Source organism: Apostichopus japonicus, chromosome 15 (genome assembly GCF_037975245.1).
Source record: "Apostichopus japonicus isolate 1M-3 chromosome 15, ASM3797524v1, whole genome shotgun sequence".
Classification (NCBI taxonomy): domain Eukaryota; kingdom Metazoa; phylum Echinodermata; class Holothuroidea; order Aspidochirotida; family Stichopodidae; genus Apostichopus; species Apostichopus japonicus.
In genome coordinates, this window is record NC_092575.1 from 17,308,775 (window position 1) to 17,317,296 (window position 8,522).

The window sequence follows — 8,522 nt, forward strand, 5'->3', positions numbered from 1 at the left end:
AAGACAATGTTTTTATAGATCAAGTTTTTTAATTCCTATTCTTTGGGATAGACTCTATAGGCATCTGTAATAGAAAGGTAGTAGAATGTTTAATTGCTGAGAAATGAGACCTCAAAAATCAAGAAAATGCAAAAATGACACGGTGGGGACAAATTGTGGAATTTAAAAGTGTGATAAATCGGCCAATTTTGAAGCAATGTAACTGAAATTTTCAGAATATGCTTATTTTATGGTGTTCCAAGCATACAATAAATTTGGGAATCTTTAAATAATGTCGAACTACAAGATACTCCAAATTTGGTGATTTGATATGAGTGAACCTGATATGATTCTACCTGAATGGTAAAGTAGAAATAAACCCTAGTTTTTTTGCATCCATTCTTACGTTTTGACAGATGGTCTTTCCAGTAAAAGCAAAAGAAAAGCATAAAAATCGCTTCTTTGAGGTGAAAAAACGATTTGAATGTAGTTCATGTGTCGCGCCATTTTGTTTGAATTGAGCCAGTCCCGGATGTACCGTGACGAAAGCTAACCGCATCGCGTATTTCAAGACAAAATCGTTGCCAATCCCTAAAATAATTAGAATTGTACTTTCAACAATAGTAATGAATAAAATATCGATCAAAAAGTATTTTTTGTCTTTATTGATCTGTAAAAATGCTTAAAAAGTGTGTAAAATTTGTTATTGTAACGAGTATCAGTAGAAGTATAAATTTTGGGTTCTTTTCAAGGATTTGATTTTTAACGTGTTTAAATTAGATTGCTTTCAACACGCAAACCGTACTCAGTCCTAGCGATAGCGTTACTTACGTCCATCATTGCACTCCAATTTACTGTCGAGCAAATATCTTCAAAAAAGAAAATGGAAGCCTTTGGATTGGAATCGTATCTTTTCGAAACAGAATATCCAGAGGAAGAACTGAGACATCGAGAGGAGGAGTTTGTGCAAAGAATCAGTCCGCGACTGTTGGTGATGTTGGGTCGAATTCCGTTGCAGATACGAATACCGGTTCCGCGAGCCACTGCGAAGAATGGTGTCTGTGTGCACTCTGTTCGCCATTGGAAAGCGACAATGGGAGGGTATGCTGCTATGGATTGTTCGCAGAAAAAGCTTTGTTGAACGCAGGAGAATGTCTGACCAACAGACCTGAATTCTCCCAGATATTTTTGCAGCCAGTTCATTTAGAACTCTGTTTTGTAAATTTCTTGATGTATAAGGAGAAGAATCCTTTTCCTACGGCTGCTGAGAACATAACGAACAGGTACTGTACACCTCAGTGAAAGTTCACTCTTTTCCGGATATTTTATTCCATCTGGAATAACGAATATCTTTTTCCTTTTTCTGCTCCCTCTTCCCCTCTTCGGTTAACACAACCAAAGGCTTGGCATTCGGGCATTTTAAACGGTGAAATAAGCGAAGCAATTGATGCTCGAACATAGTGTGAATAGACTATAAACTCGTATGCAAAGCTTCATTGTTTTGAAGTTACGATGTGGCTGGTGTACGTCACTTTTGAAGCGCCCTCAACCCTCATTTTAACAAAATGGCCATTGTTCAAATGGGTAAAAAAAAATTGGAAAATTCGCGTAAAATTCAGGGAAACTATATTTTGCTTAGTAATTTCATAAATGGTATCAGAAAAATATCCCCTACCGCATGTACGCTCCAAAAACCCAGTTTATTTCTCCTTTAATTTCTTGTATCATGGCAGAGATGTACACGTTATCAGAGAATCGTTGATTATCTGAAAACGATCCAACGAAAGACATGCAGTGACTCACTCAGTGAGAAATATAGAAATAACGTGTCACCTCTAACTTGGTATAAGATTCCACATATCAATATGATCAGAACCACACGGGGCATGTTATCAAGGCGGTCTACGTTAAATCAATATCTTTGTAACTTGATTCTAATTTAACTCAGGGTTTTATTGAGGGAGTTCGATTGTTTTTTCCTTGTTGCATATGCCCACACTTATCACTTATTAAACAATTCCTTAACAAATCTTGTCTAGAGGGGCTATATCCTACTTATACCCCCCCCCCCCCCCCGCCTCGCCCCGCTCTGCCAGACTGACACACACAAAAGTACAACAACACAAATTCTGGTGAACAGTACACATAAATTCATACTGTTCATGTAACTGCAGTACAATTTCTTCAACATTATTTCTTTCAAAAGTTGCAACTATAACTACACTTTGCATCTAAGCAGCCTGATTTTTACCCAATTTATTTTTAACAGGAAGCGGAGATCTCCCTTTTTCAGACCTCTCCCATCTCCATAACAAATATGGTGGTTGCGCGCCTGCTCTTTCTTTATAAATTAACTTAAAGGGTGTGAAGACTCGCGCAAATAGAACGTCTAATGCCGGTAATCTGACCTAATTTCGAATGAAGTGTAACAGAAGTGTTAAACACCACCATCGATCCCAGAAAATACACACACAGCTTGCTACCGTCGGGTAATTAGACACAAGTGCACAGTCAGTACATACAGCTGCGGTCAATACCCACAGCACAGTGTACAAACAGTACAGCGATGGACATCTCAGGTCCAGCTAAAGATAACAATTTATCACGTTTCACTGTCTGCATTTGTAGCGACACGAACAAAACGTCACTTGCAAGCAACAAAAAGTTAACTTTTTCAGATGGCGGCACGCGGTTTGGGGCGAGTCTTCAATGCCTTTAAAACCTGGAAATATTGCTTTGTACTTGGGCTTGTAGTTATTATTACAATGTTGCCAGACAATGATCAATCGAAAGTTTGGCAGAGTCAAATATTTGAGGTGGGGAAGGGGAGGGGAGTGGGGGGTAGTTACACTAATAGGGTTGTTAACATCAGCTAATTCACCAAATCGATGAAATATCAGCTTCCAAAACATTACTCGGAATCATAAAATGACTTACCGTGGTCTTGGATAAGGTCTATATCATTTGCCTATACGTTATAGGAATAGTCATCATATTTTATTATATTTTATTTGTTTATAATCATGATTTTCGAGGCAAACTTAAGAGGCGGTAGTGAGTGCAGGTTGGCTATACGTGTTTTTTTTTTTTGTTTTTTTTTGTTCTAGACATTAGATTTTAAGAAACAGAGATAAATCTAAAAACGAGACACTATCATGTTATTTTCCGTAGAACATGAATATTTATAATTAATAATTAGCCTTGATCAAACCAATCAAATTACTTTAAAAAAAATGATTGACCACCAAGGCACCAACCAAACTAAACGACTGGTAAAAACGTTTGAACTTGAATATGAACGCTTTGTACACTCTAACCTTGCCCACGAATTGTCAATCATCGAAATTAAAAGTTTTCGGGGTTGTGTATTAAACGGATAGTACATTGGTAATCCGATATTTAAGCTCACAGCCCGCATCATTTTGCATATCACCCTGTTTCCAAGTATTAAATTTGTTTCCATGATGTAGTTACATCCGTCCTGTCCATATCATATTTGTCTACAATAATCATCACGTGGTGAGATCACGGTATGACTGTCAACGTTAGAAATGATCTCCGTAATATTGAACTCACCTTCCTCAACTTTCCCGTCTCACTTTCTACCCATTCAATCCCCATGCCCCTCTGCGTCCGCCCAAAGGGCATAATTTCCAATACAATGATGAGCAAGAGGGTAATCCACGGAGTTGCATATCTGAACGCCAGCATAACATTGATTTCAAAGGAACAAATGTATTTTTACCGTATCTATGCAATCTGGCAATACCATTTTTTGGAAGGTGACATGACTACCTTCCTTTTTAAACGCTATACTGAACAAAACTAGGCTGGAAGTCCTGACTCCAGAATCATACTTTTAACAGTAATAAATTTATTGTGAAATTTTCCTCTTTTTCTTAACTTATTTTGGTCCATTTTATACTAAGTTTTATCACTAGGAAGATTACCACTCATTGTCAATCAAGGAAATTCTAAAATTACATGAAAGTAATTATACATTATTATGAATAGTCCGACTTTCACCTCGAGTTTACAGGTTATAGGTTAGACCCGGATGCGAAGGTGAACCTCGTCACAAAACTGCGACTCTCCCATTTCTATCTTCAACGCGTCGCGCGTGGCGCGTCGCGGGTGGCACCAAAGCCCACACCAAAGCCCGTCAGTTAGGCCAAAGTTTCACACATAACTGGACCAGACCACGCACAATATTGAACTTTGTAGCCTAGTTGAATTAATCATATTCCCAGGCCTGACATAATAGTCAGGCTAGTGCAGTTTTAGCCATAGATCTAGGTTTGGTATAGGCTAGGTTTACGCTCCTCATTTTCACTAGGCATGTAACTAAGAACTGGTCATCGGTATGAAATATACATTTGACCATTAACCACGCATACATATTGATAGTACTTGACAATTCCATGATATGTACATGTGAAGGTTCCATTTCATTCCATGTTTCCCCTTGGAGTTATAGGGGAACAATTAAATAACTTTGACCTCTGACAATTGGTTCCGTTGGTCTGCGAGACACAAGGGTTTACCCTGGAGTACCTTCCAACCAAGTTTGAAGAAATTCGGTCAGGCGGTTTAGGAGGAGTTTTGACACAAAATTAGGGGACACACGCAAGCTCACATTCACACGCGCGCACCCACCCCCACACTTCCTCACATTTCTGATGTGGGGTGAAGTACAATGTCGCATATCCCTATGATATAAGATAATAATATTTATGTCCTCTATCCACTACTTCTTTAATTTGAGTCATTTCCGACTGTTTTCAGTTCACACCTGACGAAGATTTTATCATTGACACTTTGCCTGGCCATCCCAACATTGTCTATGGTTGTGGTTTCTCTGGTAAGAGAATTTTCTCTCCTATCAATATCGATATTTCAACTATGATAAACCATTATGTCCAAGATATTATCTCGTATGCATGAACTCAGCTACGTTACAAGTTATAGACGAATGGGATATCAGCAGCAGTTTCAGAGCCCTGTTCCATATCTCAAGTCCACTAATGCTAAAACGACACTGGCAATAGTTCCCTTCGATAATTAAAGTGGTTATTGCATTATGAACGTCTAAGACATTAATATCATATATTTTCTACAATTGGTGTCTAGAACAACTTTCAAATTTGATTTCTTCCCATTTTGTTTGATGTGTGTATGTTATGTTATCCTTCGTTATGATGTATGATGATATGATGAATATGTGTACATTCGACTTAAACAATTGATTATATGATAAATTTGCTCGAATAAGTAAAATAAACCCATTTAATCAGGAACACAAAAAATTAAGTTTTTCTTGCAGGAAAATATTTTGACTTTTACTTCGTTAATGCTGAAGACTACTCAATATGCTATACATTTTTATATATGCATTGTATGTCATAAATGCCCCAAAAAGGTTGTGATGGTTAATAATTTAAGTATCATATCAATACAATTAAAGTCATTCATCTTACATGAATTTAGTAATGTATCGTTTGTTCATAAAGTTTGCCATATGGTTTGCCTCTGTTGTTTCATTCCGGCTTTGAAGAAACAATATTTAATATTTAATCAAATAAATTTAATAATTTCACACTCATGACACTTATATCACAATGCTAACAGTAGCAAATGGTAAATAATTAAAAGATCATATCAAGGATATAAGTTATTATTTAATATTCTCATTGTTTTTTTTTGTTTTTTTTAACATGACCTGCTAGGTCATGGATTCAAAATGGCTCCAGTCACTGGGAGAGTCCTCGGAGAGATGGCTCTAGGAGAGAAGATCTCGTATGATGTTTCATCCTTAAGCATGAAGAGATTCCCAGCTGTAATTGCTTCCAAATATTGAGAAGAACCTGTACGAATCATCAATCATTACTAAATGTGGTAATGAGATTAGAAAACATGACCACCTGGGTTTGATGACATCATGGGCCATGGCAGACTTTACTTTCATGTAATAATAATAATAATAATAAGAAGAAGAAGAAGATGATGAATTTGTAAAGCGCTTTTAACCAGTTAAAAACAACTGCTCAGTAGCGCTGCAGGAGCAAAGTACCCAAAATGGACACAACAGTTATTAAACAAATGGATACGCATTCTTGAATAAGAACGTCTTGAGTTCTTTCTGGAAAGTCGACAGATGCTGGATTGTTTTCAGATGTAAGGGGAGACTGTTCCAGAGCTGTGGAGCTGATCTGGCAAAGCAACGTTCCCCATAGGTGGAAGTGCGAACAGTAGGAATGTGTTTTTGTTTCTTCAATACGAGCTTCTTATATTATGCTGGATACCTTTTAATAACAGATTGATCAGTGATCCTTAGTATGTACACCTTGGTTGTTTAAAACTGTATTCTGGATACATGATAGTCTTAATTATCACATTGATGTATAGTATAAACAAACCACCTCATTTGCATTCAGGGTGAGTGATACACGTTTATACGTGCGATTTAAAAAAGAGTTTGTTTCGTTGACATTGCATTGATTCCATATCGAAGTAGATTTGTATTGAAATGTTACCAGCACTTTTGACTGAAACTGGAATGTACATGATTCAAAATATATGAACTTTAAAAACAAACGGTTGACTTTGATGCGATGATGCAATGATAGTTTGATTAGTAAATCTTCAACGAATGACAAATTTAATACCCTCAATATATTACAATTAATTAACTGAAATCAAGCGTTTAATTCCAAGGTGCAGCAACTTGAAAGATGATGGTAATTTGAAGAACGGAAACGTTTTCATTTTAATTTTCTAATGTTTCACGACAAACCTTTAAATGATCTTAACTTAATTTCAACCGTAAAATTTCCAATATATTAAAATTTCTTGAAGGGCGTTTTCTATCAAGTTCATTTGTGTATATGTGATTCAGTTCTGAAAGTATTCAAGTTATGAAAAACATTTAGGGAGTTAACGACGACTCGGGTGAAGAAGGTATATTAATATGTTAATTAGTATGTTAATTAGTATAGGAGATGAACAAAATACTGAAATGCGTTCTAATACATTCTATAACATTCAGCTAGAAAAGGTTAGCCTTTTCAATAAGACTATATTGTGATCAGACATATGCACATATATGTTTCAACATAAGTTCTGAAAAGAATCAATTCATGAAAACAGTTAAGGATAAAGTTATGTGACTTATAACTTACATAAGTAATGTATTATATTGCAGGTGATGTACGTTTTCAGTTAAATATTCCATGTAAAGAAATACGGTATATGAGATAAGAAGATACTGAAATAAGTTCTTTGAAGTATATACAAATAAATTGATAACTTTAACTATATACATAATACTAACCTTTTCATACATGCACATATGTTCAATATCATTTAATTTTTCAGTTGTTTTCTCTATAGAGTTCATGTTCGTGTATGTGTGATTCATTTATGATAACACAATGGTGAAATAAGTTACCAATTTAAAGATATAAATGTTACTTCAGGTAAGGAAATTATATTGAAATATATAAAATATTAATGAATTATATTTGTATTCATCACCGCATCTAACGAGTGTTGCTCCAAATAAGATTTATTTTCTAATTTATCAAATTAAGGCAATTATTTCACCAAATTGAATCCTTCTAGTGATGCCATTTCTTATGTTGGTATAAATCCACGTGTAAATTACAATTTGAAGAGTTTTTAAACTTTTTCGACTTTTAATGTTCTCTTTAAATGGTGACACAAAATTAATAAAAATCTACTCATAAAGCTGCTAATCATTCCATTAAGTAAATGTTGAAATAAATGATAACTGCATACTATATAAACATTGCATATCAAACTTGTAGCATCTTTTTAGCATATTTCTCCATGGTTTGAACAGTAACATGATTTTAGTGTCTTTATTTCGTGCACTGATAACCGTACGTTTTCAATATTGTCATAATGATTTGGAAACTTGAGAGATAATTGCAACAAACCTCAGTGATTCACGCTCACCTACCCTCCCCCCCCCCCCGCGTCAACACCACACCCTAATATGCAAACAACTTCAAGATGCAATTAATTTATTAAGTCTCGAATCTGTGATGTCATCGATCTGAAAAGTGTGACTTACAGTAACTTTATCAGATTTCCGAAATCTATTTAGTTGCAAATTTATGAATAGCGTTGACAATTTGTCTGATAAAGAATAACCCACCTGGCACACAATCCAGTCATTTGGATGACACTTGCAAATAATCTAAATTATCGTCAGATTCCAATGTCGATATATAAAACTAAAAATTAAAAAAAACTTAAAGCTGAATTAATTTCACTGAATCTGGACAATCGCTTACGCATACCATTCACATAATTATATATATTACGCCAATCAATCGCATCCTGATTATTGTCGTTATTGACTATATATGTTGCAGCTATGTATGCAGTGTTTTTTGTTTCTTATATTATATTATATCCTTTTTGATGTTTATTTGTTAATTTAGTTGTTCATTATTTTAACACCATTGTAGGCCTATGACCATAAAATATATTAGTATTAGTTTTAGTATTCGTTATAT

The 8,522-nt window shown here is 35.2% G+C and overlaps 1 protein-coding gene across 1 annotated transcript in view; it reads left to right on the plus strand.

Moving 5' to 3' along the window:
- Positions 1 to 8,522, plus strand: part of LOC139981213 (uncharacterized) — a 52,530-nt gene that overhangs the window by 26,100 nt on the left and 17,908 nt on the right. The window lies entirely within an intron of this gene.